The following is a 20,370-nucleotide window of genomic DNA, read 5'->3' as shown; positions in this document are numbered from 1 at the left end:
ATATAATTTTGTTAAGATAAGATATTTATACTTAAATAAATTAAAGGAGTTATAATAGAAAAATATAATTTATACCTCACTGTTGAGAGGGTCGTACTCCCACAAAAGTTGATTGCACGAGGAAGTGACTTCTAAGTCATCTTATATGGACATTGTGATTCAAGTCTCAGATCAACATGTAGGGGGTTTGTGATTTTTTTTTGTTGCGGTAAAATTAAAAAGCGTTGAAATAAAATTCAAAACAGTAAAAACAAAATTAAAACAGTAAAAACGAAATTGGTACAGTAAAAAAAAACTACACCAACACGAAACACTGAATACAAATCCGGAACACAAAACAGGAAATACAAAAAAATACAGTAAACAGTTAAAACAGAAAATGGTAAAATTCAAATATGGAAACAGAATTAAAATTACAGCTGCAAAATATAACAACCAAAAATATAAGAAATCATTTTAACATATGATATAAAATATTTTAAAGCAAAAGAATTTGAAAGACAGTAAAACTTCTCTACTATTAACTGTGACCAATTCATCTACCAAAAGAAATTGAAAAATTGCAAATAGTTGTAAAAACAATTCATTGGCCGTAAGACACTTATGTGTTGCAAGCAAGGTCAAAACAATTTGCATTCTTCTCCATTCCATAAACTTCCAACTTCTACCATATTTTAGTCACACATGGTCCACCTTTTTTGTAAAAGCAATTGAAAACACATGGTCCACTCTTTTTGCAAAAGCAATTGAAAACCATTCAGCAAGAAGACTATCTACGTTAAACCATTACTCCTATTCAATGTCCATTTCAAACAAAAGATAAAGAAATTCAATCAAAGGCCGTGGGCCACTCCTTCATTCACATCAGTCTTCATCCAAATTGAAAAATGCATCCAAAGCTTTTTGTCTTCTTCCTTCACATGAAAGAAACATTCTTCACGGCTCCACCACTTTTTGTTTCCATCTAAATTTGATGACTTCTTGTAGCTGCACTCTTCACATACATAACTCCATTTGTCTTCTAACCCTTGCTGAAACAAACTACGTCCAAACTCAAAATGCTAACCGTCCACTTATGTTTTTCTTCCTATCATCTACTCCTTTTCTTCATGTTTCAACACCGTTCACTTCTCTCCCAAAATTCACTTCTCCTTTTCTCAAACAAACCAAGTTCTCCTCTTCTTCCCTACGTGAAAAACACATAAAAGTGTGGTTCCATTTCCATTCAACAAGAAATAACTCAACACCTCCAAGGTTTGCACATGGCTTTCTCTTCTTCTCTAAACCGTGAGTTCCTTACTCCAAGTCACCAAGTTTTTTTTGTGTTTTTCTTTAGACGGCGGTTTCACAAATGAAAGGTGAATCAACTCTACACAAGCTACTCTACTATGAAAGCAGAATAAATGAACTTCTATTTGGTTCTACACAAAGCCAAGAATCATCTTCTCAAAGGTTACAAGATGCTAGAAGAGATTGTATAAAGATGCAGAGAACTAAATGAAAAGATGCGATCATGATTCAACAAGAGGAATAAACAACAACCAATTCATTCATCATCAGAAATATTTTACAGATCTCTTGAAATAAAAATACTCAAAGTAAAAGAACAAACAAGTGGTGCATGCTTCCTCCTAGCCGTATGCTTCTCCTTCCAGTCTCCACACCAGTTGCTTCCTCCTTCTTCTATCCATGCTGAGTGTACTCCTCTGTCTCTTCTCCCTGTGTGTAGACTAATGGAATTGGAATAATACCAAGAGCTCTAAAAAAAACAGAAGTTCCAGAGAGATGGATCCCTTCTCAAGGCCGTATGCTCCCTCCTTTGTTGTCCTCTGCTTGGCTCAAGAAAAACATTTTTCTCCTCCTCCCTAGAATCCCATGTACCAAGATATGTTTCTGAAGCAAACATGCAGCCCCCTTCCAATCAACAAGTGACAGCTGGACTTCCAAATTCTTCTTGGACCAAACCAATGCTTCTTGTGTTTGCTGCTGGCCGTGTAGCTCTCTTCTCCATGTGTTGGTTCCCATTTCTTATTTCACTTTGATTGTTGGATGAAAGACCAAGCAAGGCTTGTGGAATGGATGTTAGTTTGTAACTTCAATTGTTGTGCAGCTCTCTGGAAAACACGTTCCAAACCAAGAAGTGTGGTGGCTTCACTTCTATTAGCATTTGTTGACTTGCCAATGCAAAACTTGTGGAATGTGTGGTCCCTTAATTAATTTGAGTTTTGCCAAACCATTCTCTCAGCAAAAACCGTGGAAGCTTGTAATATGGTGCCCCCCTTTTTCTACTTTGTTGTCTCCCATTAAGAGAAACAAGCCTCCCATTTTGTGAAATTGCTGTGAGTATTGGTTGTTCACGTGGCCACTTCTTCATTTTCTTTCAATTGCTTGCCAACTTAATTACCAAGTAGTGTTACTGACCATGAGGTGCAAATGAGGTGGTCCCTCACTATTCCAATGTGTTATGCCGTGTGGTGTTGTCTTTCTAAGCCACTTTTAATCATTATGTGCTGCACCCTTTCTCAAAAACAATTTTGAGAAATTACCACCGTACACTACCACTTCCATCTAATCAAATTGTCCATTATCAAAGAGAGAAATGCATTGCTACAACCTTCCAGCCGTTTGTAACCTATATCTTCCAAAACCGTGGGCTGCTCTTCACGTGGTCTCCTTGTCTTCCACTTGCTAAAAGAGAAAAAGATTCCATTCTTTGTTGGCTGCCTTAAGGCCGTGAGATGCAATGTTCCAAAGTCTCACTTCTTAAAATTTAATAAATAATTGAAAGACTTCTCCCCCACTTTCACGTGTGCAGCCCAATCCATTCTATATTCTTCAATTTCACACATTTGAGTACAAGAGCCGTGTGCTTCTACATGCTGGCACACTTCTTCAAATCTTTTTCTATTCAACACAAAATAAGTGAATTGCAGTGTAGCTTCTTCGATAACACAGTGTGAAAATGAATATTCTTCCAAATGTCCCAATCTGTATTTCTAAAATTTTCCTTGCAATTAATAATAAAAATAATTAGCTGAAATAATTCAAATTAGTTAAAATAAGAATTACTGGTCAATTTAAGCACAATTAGTAAAAACGGGAAAATATCGGACATTTTAGCACAATTCCCTTGATTAAATTCGGTACAATAAGCTAAGTGAAATTGAGAAAATATTTACTCATCACTCATCCATTTCATCATGTACTTCTCATTAGACTTATTTACCCTTCATCTTTAAACTCTGTATATAAACTTTGTATGCATCTTCCTCGCTAATTATTTCTTCATTGTTAAGTTGTTCTTTGTAAAAGCTTATCTTCTGAAGTGTCATAGTAATACACTAGTGGTTATTGTGATCTGACATTAGTGGTTGATGGCTGTGTGGTGTGTAGTGTGATTCGTGGAGGAGAAAAGTGGAAAAAGACGGTGAAAGACATTCCACATTCGAAGTTAGTAGTTATAATCGTAAATATCTTAACTAGCGTTGGAACTGCGATTAAGAGAGCACCAGCGTCCGAACACCAGTCACATCTTGCCGTACTTCAAAGTTTGCCAGACTTCAACTGAACTTTGAAATTCGATAAACCTCCACTGAAATTTGAAATTCGGTTTGACGCACTTCAAATTGCATTATTGTTTTTAGCGCATTTCAAATTTCAGTTGTATATGTTTTTGTGTTAAGTTATTTTTTTAATTTTTTTATTTAGTTTTAGTAAAAAAATTTATATATACTGTGTTGTTTTTTTTAAATAGTTTTATGCTTTTTTATTTGTTTAATACTTTTATGTTTTTTATTTGTTTATTTAAATTGTAATATTTATTTGTTAATCAACATGTTTTTCTTTTTTTTCATTATTTCGTTTTTGAAAATTTAACAATGAAATATAAATTTTAAAATAAACAAAAAATATTAAAAAAAATTTCAAAATACGAAACAAATTAAAAATATTCAAATTAAAAAATATCAAATATTAATAAAATTACTAATTAAAAAAATTAAGAAACAAAATGTAAGGCCTTATAAAATATAACCAACAAGTGTGTACACATGGCAGCATAGCATAGGTTGGACAAAATTAGTAAAGTAAAAACCCACATCTAAATTGTGCTTCAGAAGAATATCCCCTCTTTTCTTTCAAGCACTCTTTTTTCTTCCTTGTCTTGCCACTCTCTCTATTCCAACTCCAAAATCTAACTATTTGTTTCCCGAATTGAAGCTACCTAGACCTTCAGGACTCCAAGAGCTGCGTTTCTACCGATTGATTTTCCATTTTCTCCAAACGGTAAGAAAACCCCTTTTTCTTGTGTGCCCTAGGGTTGTAAGCATGCGATTGAACTTGTTGCATGCAACCCATTTCATTTTCTTCCATAATCTAGCTTCTATTTGGTTCTAAGATTCGTTTTCCATCATCAATTGATGATTTATAGGTGATTCTAACATTTTGGGAGTTCAAGCAAGTGGTCTAGGGTTCCTACTTGAGCTTGGTTGTCTACACTAGAGATAAGGGGAGCTGGGGTTTTTGTGTTGTTCTGTGAAATTCTTGAATTTGCATGAGTTATATTTAGTAGATATAGTGATAGAGTGCATGTAAAGTTTATGGGTTCGATTTTAATTACGGAAAATCTGAAAACTTGTGATTTTGCCTATTTGATCGTATACTGCTGGTTGATGTTGATATGAACTGTGAATTGGATGATTAGGAATTGGTATTGATACAATGTTGTGATAATTTTGAATGCTTAGAAGAAATGAATTCTGTTAAATAATTTATTAGGAAATAACCATGTGTATCATTGAAGTTTATAACCTATGAAGAGAACTAAGGTAGTCAAAATATGAATTTTGTATTCCAGGTTGTTAGGATCAGTTTAGATAACTTGGGTAAGTTAATTGTGACTCATTAGGAGTTTATAAGTGGTAGATTCAGAATTGAGTACCTAGGTTGATGAAATTGAGGGTTTACAGTTTAAATCAACATTAAATCACTAGATAATAAGATTAGGAAGTATTATAATCAGTTATACAAGTTTATTTTGTCATATAGATCAAGTTTGGAGTGTTAGAAACTCATTAAAGTGTCTAAGATGCACCAAAACCAGAAAAATCACGTTGTTGTCAAAAACTAATAAGAACAATCGATTATCTCACTTGATAATCGATTATTTTAGTCAGTGAGTTGTATCCTCTTCAAAGCTCTCGTAAATAATCGATTATCACATATGATAATCGGTTATTGTCGTCAGAAAATCATTCAGGACAGTTTTAGGTGGTTTTCGGCGTTCTGGATGTCCGTTTTGGACGTTCTTTAGTTCGTTCTGGGGGGTTTTTGTGACACCCGGGCACTGATGAAAGGGCGGGGAGTGACGCCGGTGCAGGTAGCATGGTGCAGGGGGCACAGACAAGGAGCGGCTCCTGGCAAGGCTTCCGGTGGAAGGGACACATGGATGAATCGAACATACACCGGAATGAGAGGGATCTGGAGACTGTGTAGGTATGAGACTATACAGTTGAAGGATAGCTTAAAGGAATTGATTTGACTACTCATATCACCAAAATGCATTTACTTTTCGGTAGCCTGACTCATAAGAACTCCATGGTTAAGCGTGCTTAGCCTGGAGTAATTCTGGGATGGGTGACCTTCTGGGAAGTTTTCCCAGAAAGTGTGCGAGTGAGGACAAAGCACACTGGAAAGCCTGGTGGTGGTCTGTGGGGGCAGTCAACGGTCCCTGTGAGTTGCCGGAACGTTACAGTTTTGACCCTTCCGAAGCCATTTGTGAGAGGATTGACGCGTGTGGTGGGAGTAGTGGGAGGTCCTAGGGTAGGCGCTACCAATGAAGTTCTATTCCGTGGTAACGGACTAGCCTTGTGTATGGTCGGGTGGAACCCCTCGGCAATGACTTTGCAAAGCACTAGGGGCCATCACAAGTGCACAACCCGCCCCAGCTCTACATACATTCTATGTCCGGACGTGTCTAGGAGTCTTAACATGATAGGATGCTTGCTTTAATGAGTTTTGTGAAATAAATATTTATGTTTATGATGACTTACATGTTTATGTGTGTATGGACGTTCTTGGAAATGCTAGATTGAATTGAAATTATCTGTATGTTTGGTTGAGACCTAGCTTACCCTTGCATTGTATGTGTTGCATGTGTTTGTCTTCTCCCTTGGGATGATCATCCAATCCTTTGGATGTGAGCAATAGGTGATGATGTACCATTGGAGCAAGCTTTGGAGGTTGAAGAAGACCCAACCCCTAGTACTTAGGCCTTCTACTAGCTCTTAGTTGATTAGCTTGTTATTTTGAAAAACTCCTAGCTTTTATTTTATATAGTTCGACACTTTTAAAAAACTTTTTAGGTCTCTTTAAAATTTCAATAGCCTTGTATTTTGGAGAACTTTGGAAACTTGTACTTAAGTTTGATTTCGTTTTAATTCCCTCTATCTTTTGGATGACTGTATAAATATTTAAATACTATTATCTCTATCTCTCAACTGCTTTTACATATTATAATAACTGAATTCTATTATTATATTATATGTGTATATGATATTTTGGGATGTCACACAAAATAAAAAGTATAAAAAGTCATAAATAAATACATAATAAATAATATTTAAAGAGTTTTAAATTATAAAAAAACACAAAAAATTAAAAATAAATTAACAAACAAATCAAAAAGTCAAAAAATACAACAAATAATTAAATAATAATTCATATTAAAATAAATAAAATATATCAATAAATAATTAGAGATTAAGAAAACAAACAAATGTAAATTTTGAAATAAACAAAAACTATTTAAAAAAATTACAAGATACGAAAAAAATAAATAAAATTTCAAATTGAAAAATATCAAATATTAAAAAAATTAAAAATTAATAAAATATTAAGAAATAAATTCAAAAGTATAAAAAAACCATAAATAAATACATAATAAATAATATTTAACCGTAAAACATAACATACAAATATCATAAAATATATACAAAAATAAATATAAAATATTATAAAAATATTTCAAATATATATTTTTAAACAAATTTAATAGTATAAATAAATATCAAATAATATAAAAAATGTTAAAATTATAAATAAAAATTAAAAATGTAAAAGAAATCAAATTAAAATATAATTAAACATAGCATAAGAAATCAAAAAAATGAAAAAAAAATAACCATTCGAAATGCGACGACACTAAGGGGCAATGGAAATTAAATAAAATTGGAGGTGCAGATGATATTCGAGAGGTGCAGGAAGAATCTCTTGTCCAAGTGTTGTCTTCAACTAAAAGTAGGTGTGGAATATTTGATGACTACTGTTCTGAGCAAGAACTCAAACGCTTACACATGATGTCACATTACTCAAAAACTTTTCAAATTCTCTGTTATCTGTTCTCACACTCTTCTTTTGGTTCAAAGAATTTAACTCAAACAAAGTGAAGGTTGCGTTGTTTTGTGAGCCACGAAATCTTATTCAAATTCAATAGTAGAAGCTTTCCTCTGATCAAGTGCAAGCCATGTTCTAAAGAAAAGAAAGAAGCACAAAATTTGTAAGTTCAAAGGTCATTTTCCGTAGGGTTGTTTCTTATCCATTGAGATTGATGTAACTCTTCTTTCTGTGTTTTCAGGTACTTGCAGATGGAGTCATCACATGACACTATTATCGAAGCAAAAGAAGAACTCATGGTTTCACCATTATCTGGTGAAAACCCAATTCGCAGAACTGCTTACTTTATCAAACCCTGCATGGAAGGCTCAGTAAATCTTCCTCGTTACATGTTCTCTTCTGAGAAAACAGCCACTGTTGCTTCCAACCACGCAAAACTGCCACTTGAAGTGATATACAGCGGATGGCATCGTCCGAATCGAGAATGGAATACATGGGTTCAACAGATGCAACAAAAGTATGAATATATGTGGATAAAGGCTGGGATAGACCAAGCTATCAAAGCTTCCACTTTTCTTATCCATAGAAATGATGAGTTGATTCTTGAGCTTTCACAAAGGTGGTGTTCAAAGACTAACACGTTTGTGTTTCCATGGGGAGAAGCAACTATTACCCTGGAGGACCTGAATGTTTGTTGGGGTTACTCTGTCATGGGAGTGCCTTTCTCTACACCTCTTGTGAGTGATGAGGAAACGGAAGTAGAACAAGAGTTGATTACTGTGTTTAGGATGTTTTTCAAATCGAATGCCAAAAGGGCAGATCATAATCCATGGATGGAGTATTTCATGAGTAATGAAAGCCATGTGAAACATGAGGCATTCTTGTCTTTGTGGTTGTCGAGGTTTGTTTTCCCTGGTAGATCATATAAATCCATTCTGAAAAGTGTTTTTCCTATTGCCATACAGTTAGCAAGAGGGACTAAACTAGCTCTTGCACCTGCTGTCTTAGCCAACATTTACAGGGATTTGAGTTTGCTGAATAACAAAATCAGAATTGTCACAGCAGTGAAGTTAAAAGTTACATTGTGGGCTCCTATTCAGTTGGTCCAAGTTTGGGCATTGGAGAGATTTCCCTCGTTGCAGCCGTGTCCTCAAGTAGTTGAGCAAGGCCAACTCTTGATGGCTAAATGGAACACAGTGAAAATGGTTAAAAATGACAACTTGAAATTGATTTTGGACTCTAAGAGCTGGAAATGACTTTATCTGGCGTCCCTTCGTGAATTCTCCTTCTCTTCAGCTTTACAATGAAAATGACAAGTGGGTATGCGAAAATCCCAATCTTAATGGTGAATTAGAATCCTTTGCTCGCTGCATGAGAGTCTCAGAGTTGGTGGGTATGGAGTGTGTAGAACATTACTGCCCAAATCGTGTTGCTATGCAGTTTGGGATGGATCAAGACATTCCTGGTATGCTAGTACCTTACAAAGAGAATCCTTGGATAAGTTATAGTGAGCCAGTAACAGATACAAATTTGTACATTGCGTTATGTGCCAGCCAAAAGCCAAATGTTACTTTTAGGTACTATCATTGGTGGAAGCAATCAAATCAAAGTAAGGAAGAAAGCAAACATTATGATTGTGTTGGAAGTAGCCCAAAATATGCGTTACCAATATCATTATCTGTGAAGAAAGAGAGCAGCCTATCCTGTGGCCCACCACCTGGTTTTACTTGTAAGATTAAGAGAAAACAAGAACGTGATTTTGATGAAATGGAAAAGCGTCCAGTCATTGAGTTGTCCAGTTCTTCAAGTGAAGATAGAGTCATTGAGTTGTCCAGTTCTTTAAGTGAAGATACATGTGTCGGTGATGAAGAAGTTGAAAATGTTTCCAGTCCTGTATCTATTGTTTTTCCATCAATAAGTGTTGAAGAAGCAAGAAGTGTCAAATACGACAGAAATGGAGTCAAAATCAAGAATTTGTTTGGTGATAGAGATGGTGTCAGTAATGTGGATAGGAAATATGCAAGCTCTTGCATAGAAAAAATAGCTTCTGATCTTGAAAGCCGGATTGGAAGGCTTGAAAGAGTGGTCGCCAAGCTTAAAGGAGAAAATTAGGTCATAAAGTTTAAAATATTGGAGTCAAAGCTGAACCAAAGTGTCCTTTTTTATAAATGAAGACCAAGAATCCTCTTATGCTATTATAGAACAAAGTTCCTAAATCTAGCTAGTAGAACAGAATGTGAAGATTGCTAACTTGTATTGCTGCTTAGATGTGATGTGTAGTTGCCTTTACTTGTTTTTTAGCAATGGTTATGTTAAAATGAGATATTTGAATTTTGTTTAATTCATTGATAATTCTCTTGACCGAAGTAACAATATTCTTTGAAACATGAATATTGTACTTAGAAGCAAATTTAAATTATGTGCAGACTTGTATGGAACTGGTTAAAAGAATAGCTAAGAAAATTACCAAGTGTGTTTGATTCTGCTTTTGCCGCACGTTCATTGCTTAATTCAAATCCATTTCTATCTCAAGTTGTTTTAAGTTTCTATGCCTTAGGATTAACAAGGATTAAATATGTTATAATTTATACACAGTGTAAATTTAAATAGGAAAGAGGCTACTTGGGAATTTCCTAACTCTATTTGCTCGTGCTTTCCAGAATTTGTCCTTGAGGAGAAGGCTAATTTTATAGAGGTTGACATTGATATGAACCATGCCTTAAAATTGGATAAGCCATTTCAGACTTATCATCGAAAGTCCAAGCCCAAATCTAGTTAATAATTTGTGTTTTTCTTTTGTGAAAGTTAGAAGGGGTAGAAAGAGAAATTTTTGTTGCATAGATTGTGATGTGTGCATTTCTGTTATAAACAATGTAGTGATGAAGAGGTATACTTTTGGAGGATCATAATTAGAAATTGGATCACAGAATTTATCATGCTTGTGGGATCTTTGACTCTCGTCCACTCCCATCCTTTCTTTTCTCTTAACTGCTGCTGTTTGTCACAATTATTATTTTTTATGTAACTTTGATATATCAAAAAGTTCATTTAATTTTTTTTCTTCTTATTTTCTCTCCTAACTAAGATGGTTAAACTCGAGAGCTTACATAAACTCGAGAGCTTACATAAACTCGAGAAAGCCCATTAAATTCGACTCCTAACCCGTTGCATGAAAAAAAATATTAATAACATTCTAATTCAAATAAGTTAACAAAATTATATAAATTCAAATATATAAGTTCATAGAAATATTGTAAAACATAAATTGAAATGTCAAAGTCTCTATGTCTAATCCTCTAATAATGACATCATCATTTTCGTCATCATCTTCATCCAACTCTTTCTCTGATGAATGTGTTGCATCCTCATTGTTCCCAAATGTTATGTTATCAAGATCAAGAGCATCTAAAGTAGGATCTCTTGTTGCTCCATCTAAGTGAACATTTTCACCTTCAACTAGCTCAATCTCCACAACATCATCCGCCTCTTCAGTTATCCATTCATTATCTGATTCAATGTCATCAAATGGAAAAACAACAGTTTTTCGAATTTGTCTACTTTTCAACCTAGAGTTATTTATCACAAACTAAATCATTCATCTTTTTTTGATGCAAACGATTCCTTCTTTTTATATGAACCTAAAATGAAATATAATATTTTTATTGAAGATATAAACATAATAAAGAAAATTATAAATTAAAATAATTTAAATTACCATTTCAAATAAGCCCCAATTATACTCACATCCAGAAGAACTACAAGTCAAGCTTAGAATTCGAATAGCAAATCTCTTCAACTCTGGAGTCCCACCATTCCCTAGGATTTAACTCTTTGCTGCACTCCTTTGCATCTTCCATTCCAAAAAGTCCTCTACCATAATGAAATTCAACAATTTGTAAATTAATTTTTCTTCTTTCTGCCATATCTGGTACCAATCTTCTCATGCACATATACAATCCTTCTTTCACCTCTCCACCATTATCATATCTAAAGTTAGGTTCATAGTGGAAATGGGGGTTCAAAAAATAGGCAGCTGCATGCAAAGGTCTAGGAAGTTGATTAGCCCATCAAGCATCAATTGTTCTCCAAACCTCTTCATAACTACATCAATTATGCTATATTAGAGATAATTTCACACATAAGTAATTAAACTTTGAATGAGTAAGAGTTTGAAAATTTACCTCTTTTTGATATTGTTAAAGTTCGACCTAATCTTTTCTTTTGCACAATCCATCTCTTCATAAATGAAACCCATTGCAAGTGTTACATATGAGTCCACTAATCTTAAGACCACCATAAGAGGTGCAACAAATTTTAGGCATGTGGAGATATTCTTCCAAAACCAACTATCTAATACCACATGTTCTACTTTTCTCCCCTCTTGTGAAGTTCCAAACTTGTTTGTCTTCCACTCCTCAAAGCTAAACATGGTCAACAATGATGTCATCAATTCATGAAGACAAGAAAGAGTTAAATAAACCATGACAAATCTAGTCACTCCCGGTCTTATCACGTCTCTACCTTTAGTGAACTTTTTTAACAAGGAAATCAACATTGATCTTCTACAAACGTAAGTGGTAATCTTTCTTCATTTCTTAATTGTCAATTGATGGACCTTTAAATTTTTTTCTTCAAAATATTCAAATATCAAATCAATGCAATGTGCCGTGCATGGAGTCCAATACAATTTTCCCTCTTTTGCATCAACAACTCTCGAGCTGCTTGAAATTTGCATCATTATCAGTGACAACTTGAACAACATTTTCTTCTCCAACAAACTTGACAACATCATGTAACATTTTGAAAACTTTATTAGTTATTTTTGGGTTTTTTTGGAATTTGATTCTTGCGTTTTGGGGCTAGGGTTCTGGATTGTGATTTGGGAATTTGGGGTTTTTGTGCTTGCAAATTGTTCTTGTAGTTTGGGGAATTAGGGTTTCCTGAAATTGGGAAATTAGGGATTTTCTGGTGTATTTGGAATGGAAATGAATGAAATTGGGTTTATGATCTTGTTATGTTTTGCGATTAACGATTGTGGGGTTTTTGTGTTCAAATTGGGGGGTGGTTATATTTTCGCGTTTTAGGTTTTCCGTTGATTTATGTTAGAAGGTTCTTTCTCACGGTGGTGGTTGCGCGAGCGGCGTCAATGTAGGCGTTGATGGGTGCGGCCATGGGTGTTACGGTGGTTGGCCCGTGGAGTCCTTTGTGGGTTTGACTTGACCTGAGGTGTGTTTTGAATTAGGCTGGACTAAATGAGGTTGAACTAATTGGGCCGTAAGACTCATCAGACATATTTAAAATTATAATTGCAGGAACCCAAATAATAAGAATAAGACAAAGGGAATTCAAAATAAAAACTTATGTCTTTAAAATTAAAATAATGGGAAATAAAATTAATTAAAAATGAAACTAGAGTTAATTGGATTTAAAGAGAAAATTAATGATGTTATAATGACAATTATATTAATATATGATTTTTTTTGTTTGATATGAATGATATTTATTCATTCTGTAACCTATTGTTTGAGTGGACTCATGAGAGGTCCATATTGTGCACACTGAATTTTTTTAAAGAGACTTTAGATAATAATAAATGTATAATAATAATGAATGTATAATGTTAAGTAGAGAATAAGAATAGTTATATATTTAGAGTTAGGATAGACGTTTGATTGATGTTGGAACACGAGTGAGTGTTGGATTGCACCTGAGTGTGCGGTTGATGAACATAAGAGTGGGGATAGGTCCACTTGATGTACCTAGTAAATGCTGAGACTATCGATTGTCTGATAGGAGATAGCAACTCCCTTTGGTCGTGTGTGCGAAAAGGGGATGCTCGGGTATTGAACCTTCTTTGTATGGTATTTGCCTTGACCTTGTGTGGCAGGAAACATGTTCCTTAGACAAGATGGTGGAACTACTCGAGCATACCTGTAGGGGAGGCTACAGGTTTGTAATCTGAATGGTTTCGTTTCTATATATTTAATTTATGGATAACAAAGATATTTTTTAGCATATGGAAGGTTTTTGGATTATAATTTGACTTCATATTTATTAATTTGACAAATATGAGCTGGGCGTGCACTCTAAGTGTAATTGACGGAATACTCTGAGAGTTTGACTATTTTTGAAATTTTTGGATGAGTATATGTAAGTTGTCCCTTATAAGATATTCTTAATTTTTAGTGAATCTTTTTTATGAATTAGTTATGAATTCTTCATCTTAGGATTGGGTTATTTAGAAGAATAAGGAAAGAGAAATGGAACAAACAATTGTGTTCTTTAGATAAGTTAATTTTTAAAGCACATTTATGTATATCTATTACTGTTTGTTTATATTATGTTGGTCGTGTCAATTTAATGTCTGAGATATGATAAATATTTATTACAGGTGTTAGAAATTCAGGATTAAAACTACTCTATAATAATCAATTACATAAGTTGTCTAATCAATTAAAACAAAAAGCAATGCCATGATCTGTTTCATAAGTGAGTAAATCTGTTTAAAATGGAAATTGGATTGAAAATTTGCTTAAGTACAAGATTAATCAGTTACATAAGTTGACTAATCGATTAAAACAATTTACTTTGTTTAATCCAATTCATTTAATAGACTGATCTGTTATAACTATCATTTGAATTTATAACTTGCTTATGTGATTTTATAATCGATTACATGCTTAGAATAATCTATTAAAACAAAAGAAAAACTGTTAAAATATAAGCAAAAGCTTCACAAATTACATAAAAACCTTAATCGATTATATTGCGTTAGGATTCAGAAAATCCTATATATATGCGACTTGAGCTCTGTTTTAAACGAATCAATTGCTATCATTTTCAATTACTAACATTTACATTGAGTTTTGAATACAATAGCATTCAAGAAGAGATCTTGGAGAATCAAGGCTTCATTGGTTGCTCATACATCAAGATTCTTTTAACAAAGTGGGCTAAAACCTGTTCTGATTTGATCTAAATCAAGAGGAGTTTGACTTGAAGATCATAATCATCATAGACATTCTGTATTTGTGTACTTGTGTGGTTTGGCCAGGTGTTGACAGTTGTGAGTGTTCTCAAGTGTTGTAAGATAGTGAGGTTATTCATCTCTTGTATTTATATATTGATTTTGGGTGTGGTGAGAAGTGCATTGAGAGGGATATCTCTGTATGTCTGTAAACTCAATCAATTTTATAGTGGAATCCCTTCAAATGAGGTTGTTGAAGGAGGATTGGATGTAGGCTTGGGATTAATCGAACCAGTATAGATGGTCTATGTTGATCTTTCTCTTTACTCTCTCTCTTTTATTGTTGATTCATCACTTATTGTTTATTGACTTCAAGAAAGCCAAAGATTTCACAAATATTTTGAAAAGAACAATTTTTAAGGCTTAAACGAATTCACCCCCCTCTTGCCTTGACATATAAGGCATGTCTTTTCTTATAGTGATGAAGGAATCATGCTTGGTTACTTTGAAACCACCAAAGCTCGAACATCTAAGGTAGAAGAGGCCATACATGTCAAATTTAACGATTATGAGTATGACAATAAAATGTCAAAGCTAGATGAAGCTTTTGCAACTATGCATATTGTGATAAAATGTTGAAGGTGCCAGATGGGTCAACTAAAGTAGACACGTCGAGGTCGCCGCCACCTCGCCAAGGAACTCCGTTCAACTCTTAGATCGGTGAACCTCCCATCATCTCCAAGGCACCATCTTCTATGCTTGCCAAACGCCTTAGATCGGCGAGCCTCCCATCATCGCCGCCGTGGTACTCGTCTCCACCATCGCGTCTCCCCTCCGCTTTCGATGCCGACCACCATCGCGCCTCCCCTCCGCTTTCAACGCCGGCCACCATCGCGCCTCCCCTCCGCTTTCGACACCGGCCACCATCGCGTCTCGTCCTCGCATCGTGGCTGTCAAGTGGGAGAGGAGAAGAGAGATCGCGCCCTCTCTGTTTCTGCCAGATGAAAATGAAAAAGGGGAGATGAGAATGAAAGAACCGCTTCGTGTAAAATGAAGAAGCGAATATGAGATGAAAAAGCGAATATGAGAGTAGGTGAGGTGAGATGAAAAAGCGAATATGAGAGTAGGTGAGGTGTGACTGATTTGACCGGGGTAATAGGCCTCGGTTCTACCTTTAAACGAGTCAATACGCTAAAATACAGTCTCGGTTCCACTTTTAACCGAGTTAATATCCCAAAACACAGTTTATATGCTTCGGTCCTTGATGACCCAAAAACTTGTTAGCCGTTGCTAGAAATCGGGTTCAGTCCCCAAATCCCCGGCAACGGCGCCAAAAACTTGTTAGTCCAAAAACTTGTTGGGCTCGATTTCGGCAAGTGCACCGAATCGTTCAAGTAATAAACCGGTAAGATCGGGTATCGTTTTCCCAAGAGACTCGTAATACTAGAGAATTGTGCGATTAACAACTCATATAGACTCAAGAACATAACAACAATTTACAAACAAGTGCAGAAATATAAATTCATACATAATTACAAGGTTGGACTTTGGTATTGAAGGCACTTGGAAATGGAAAAGACTAGAAATGGTAAGAAATGACATTGTTAAGGCTAGTTTTCACCAAAGCACTCTTGTGTAAGACTAATTTCATCTCCTCTCTATCAATTTACTAAAGTCAATCCACTAAAACACTCTAGCCCTAATCCCTTAGGTGAAAGAGCCTAGGTTTTCCTTATCAAACCCCAATCCCTTGGCAATCTAACAAGCAAAACCCGCATTAAAGAGCTAGGATCTTAAGACAACATGTGAATCATCTTCCATCCCTAGAATCAATGACCCACAAGGACTCCTATTTCAGTTCTGGGTTTTATCTTACGTCCCCATAATCCATAAAACCCCAAAATCAAGTCATGAACGTCCCCATTACATGCAAGCTTTAAGATTGGAAACAAGAATACTAGCAATTGATAGAAAAGGCATATATATATTCAAATCATTCAACAATTACACAAGAATTCAATGGCTACAACTAACCCCAACAAGATGGGTTTGGTTCTCCATTTCCATGGAGAACCCTAAAGCTTACAAGAATGGAAGATGGATGAAGAAGGAGACCCAAAGGAAGAGGAGGAGATGTTCCCACAAGCTCCTCACGCCCTCCATGAGCTCCAGCCGTGAAATCGCACCTCCAAAGAACCAAAGACCGATTCCCCTTCGCGTTTTGGGGTTAAATAGACACATCTGCCACATCAGAAAAATCGCGCTCGGCGCCCTCTGTCAGTCGCGCCCGGGCGCGAGACTCACTGGAAAGTCACGCCCGGGCGCCCCATTTCTCACGCCCGGGCGTGAAACTCTCTGGAAGCTGAAAGTAGACGAACGTCCACTGAAGTGGACGAGCGTCCTGAAAGTAGACGAGCGTCCTGGACGAGCGTCACTTCTCGCTGCCGAGCGTTCACCGAGCGCCTCTATGGACGAGCGCCTCTTCTCTCGCTGCACGAGCGTCCTCTGCTCTCTCTGGACGAGCGTCCTCTTATTAGCTCGCTGGACGAGCGTCCTCTCGTAAGTCCACAGGACGAGCGTCCTCTCTTCTAGCTGGACGAACGTCCACTTTTGTTAGGTGGACGAACGTCCAATTCTCTCTCCGGTGGACGAGCGTCCTGCCTGGCTTGGACGAGCGTCCTCTTCTGCCTGGCTTGGACGAGCATCCATTTCTGCCTGGACGAGCGTCCGTTCTTCTGCCTTGGACGAGCGTCCGCTCTTACACTCTGGACGAGCGTCCTATTTTCTCTTTTTCTGGACGAGGACGAGCGTTCTCTCTGGCGACGAGCGTCCTCTTGCATGTGCTTGCTTTGGTTTGCTCTATACATTGTTGGAGACTCTTCCAAGCTCATTTTTAGCTAAAAAATAAGGGATTATTGATTAAAGTACATCAAAGTAGCCAAAAACACAAATATATAGAAAACAAGACAAAACAAGAGGATTAAGCAAGTTATAAGTTAGAAAGGAGTTGATTTTGCTACTAAAATGATGCTTAAAATATGGTAAAATTTAGCATTATCAGTCCTTACTAAACCGAGGCATATAAATTCATCAAAATTACTAAATTGCCACCGCTCTCTCATAGACTTCGGTTTTCCTTAAACCGAAGTATATTGGACGAGTTAAAAAGCATAATTTTTACTAGTGGGTTCTTTAGAAACAAGTTGGACTAAGATGGAAAGGTTGTGAGGAATAAAGCCAGGCTCATCACCAAGGTCTACTATCAATAGGAAGGTATTGATTACACATAAACATATGAACCTGTTGTGAGGTTAAAAGCTATTCGAATTTTACTTTCTTTTTTTGCTTATAGTAAAATTAAGTTATACCATATGGATATTACAAGTGCTTTTCTAAACAATGACATCAAAGAAGACGTTTATGTGGAACAACCTTCCAATTTTGAGTGCTCTACTAATTCCAAACATGTTTTCAAACTAAACAAAGTGTTGTATGGTTTAAAACAAGCTCCTAGAGCTTGGTATGAACGCTTAAGTTCTTTCTTAATTTAAAACAATTTTTCAGAAGGAAAACTAAACACCACACCGTTAAGCAAAAACTCAACAATGATTTCATCATTGTTCAAATTTATGTCTGTGATATTATTTTCGGTGCTACTAACGAATCTCTTCCAAGAATTCTCTAAGATAATGCAAAATAAGTTCAAAATGAGCACGATGGGAGAACTAAAGTTCTTCCTAGGGCTACAAATCAAGCAAGAGTAGAACATTATCCTCATACATCAGTCAAAGTTTATAAAAAAGCTTCTTAAAAAGCTTAAGGTGGACGAGGCAAAGGAGATTAAGACTTCAATGCATCCAACGACTAACTTAGGGCTAGACGAGAGCTCTAGAAAAGTGGACAACATCGTTTATCAACAGATGATAGGCTTACTTATGAATCTAACTGTGTCTAGACCTAATATAATTCTTAGTGTTTAATTATGTGCTAAATTTCAATCAGACTCGAGGAAAACCCATATGACTGTCGTTAAATGCATTTTTCGTTATCTTATTGGGACAACTAATCTTGGTCTTTGCTTTAAAGGAAGAGAAAATTTTAGGTTGCAGGGATACTTCAATGCTGACTATACTTAAGGCAGGATTGAGAAAAAAAGCACCAGTGGAGGATGCAACTTCATGGGAGGCAACCTTGTTTCCTGGATGAGCAAGAAACAAAGGACAATAACCCTCTCAACAAGTGAAGCAGAATATATCTCAAATATGAGTTGTTACTCTCAACTTCTGTGGATCAAAAACCAACTCGAAGACTATGATGTTTATGAGATCAAACATAAAAGATCAAACATCATTTTATACAAGATTATTTACAAAAAGATACTATGAATTTACAATATGTAAACATAGAAGATAAACTTGTTGATATATTTACAAAACCCTTAGTTGAATGAGTAGGTTTGAATTAACGCGTTTATCATGTATGTCATGTAGCGTTAAGGGCTAAGCGTCTAAGACATATCGTCTAAAGACGTCATATTCAATTATATCGTCTAAGACAATTCATCTAAGGACACATCATCCATGCAAAACACATGTTCAACATTGAGCCTAACAAGTTGGCCCAATAAGGATCATCTAGGTCAAAGATGATTCAAATTCCTGCCAGCTCAGCATAATGTACAACAAAGCATTAAATACGAGTTGATGTTCTAAAACCCTACCGATTGTGGTTCTCAATAAAGTTGAGCCTGTTAAAGAAAAAATCGTTTATATAAACAAACAATCTCATGTTTTGAAGTTTAATAAAATAACGTTAAAACAGGTTAAAGATCAAAAAGTAACATATGATAAAAACATAGAGAGCCAAAACTCCAAAAAAACAAAAACTAGAACAAGAACCCCATACTTAGAAATCATAGGAAAACACTTAGGTCCTAAGAAATAGAAAAACACTCAGGCTAGAACACAGACGCGTGACTAGAAGATGTCCTGTATAAAGTCGTCTAAGAGAGAACTAAGCTAAATGCTCAAGGCTTAAATACCTGAAGTAGGTATTTGGCTTCTCTCGAAAACAGAAACGGGCTGAGACAATGTTTTTAACTAAAACAATTAAAAGCCATAATTGTTAAAAGCATAAGAAAGTCTGAGCAAGTTAAACGTTATCTTTCTACAAAGTGACAAAAACAATAGAAGCGTTTACTTGAGTTAAGTTGATACCATAAGTAAAATAGACATGTCATCTGGTGATGAAGCATCTATACAATTGGTATCTTCAAGTTAAAAGAGATTAATTGTAAAACTACCCAACAGTAGGAATAAAAAAACACTTTGTTGTTCTGAGCGAGAATTAAATTACATTAAATGACCAATGTTCGAAAACAACAAAAGTGATAAGAAAAGTCATATCTGTTGCATGCACAGTTTACTCTAATTTTATAGATAAGCTATCACTAGTGCAGAAAAGGCCTTTAACGTCACCCTTTAGACGTCCGACCCTCGAATATCCAACGTAAAAAATAACTGGTGGCATTTTTCATAAATAAAACAACCATATAAACGTCTGATGTGGGGGGAACAAACTTCTATATACTAATTTTTGAAATCTAAAAAGTCACTTTTTGACTCCATTTAGACGTCAGATCCCACCAATCCGACTTCTAAAGCCATATAGACGTTTGATGTGGGGGAACAAACTTCTATATATTCATTTTTGAAATCTAAAAGGTCACTTTTTTACTCTATTTAGACGTCAAATCCCGCCAATCCGACTTCTACAGTCATATAGACGTCCGATGTGGGGGGAACCGACTTCTATATACTCATTTTTGAAATCTAAAAACTTACTTTTTAACTCCATTTAGACGTCCGATCCCGCCAATCCGACTTCTACAGCCATATAGACATCCGATGTGGGGGGAACCAACTTTTATATGCTCATTTTTCAAATCTAAAAGGTCACTTTTTAACTCCATTTAGACGTCCGATTCCGCCAATCCGACTTCTACAGCCATA

The 20,370-nt window shown here is 35.6% G+C and overlaps 1 long non-coding RNA gene and 1 pseudogene across 1 annotated transcript; both read left to right on the top strand.

Annotated features, from left to right (window-relative positions):
* The first annotated feature begins 964 nt into the window (after positions 1-964).
* On the top strand, positions 965-2,365 carry LOC108343484 (uncharacterized). Its single transcript, XR_001833493.2, has 2 exons — positions 965-1,254; positions 1,337-2,365. It is a non-coding gene; the product is annotated as an uncharacterized LOC108343484 (long non-coding RNA).
* Positions 2,366-7,365: 5,000 nt separating this feature from the next.
* Positions 7,366-9,736, top strand: LOC108343483 (uncharacterized; annotated as a pseudogene).
* The last annotated feature ends 10,634 nt before the right edge of the window (positions 9,737-20,370 follow it).

This window comes from Vigna angularis, chromosome 6 (assembly GCF_016808095.1).
Source record: "Vigna angularis cultivar LongXiaoDou No.4 chromosome 6, ASM1680809v1, whole genome shotgun sequence".
Taxonomy (NCBI): Eukaryota; Viridiplantae; Streptophyta; class Magnoliopsida; order Fabales; family Fabaceae; genus Vigna; species Vigna angularis.
Note: the sequence above shows the minus strand (reverse complement) of the source record. Positions and strands in the feature narration are given on the sequence as shown.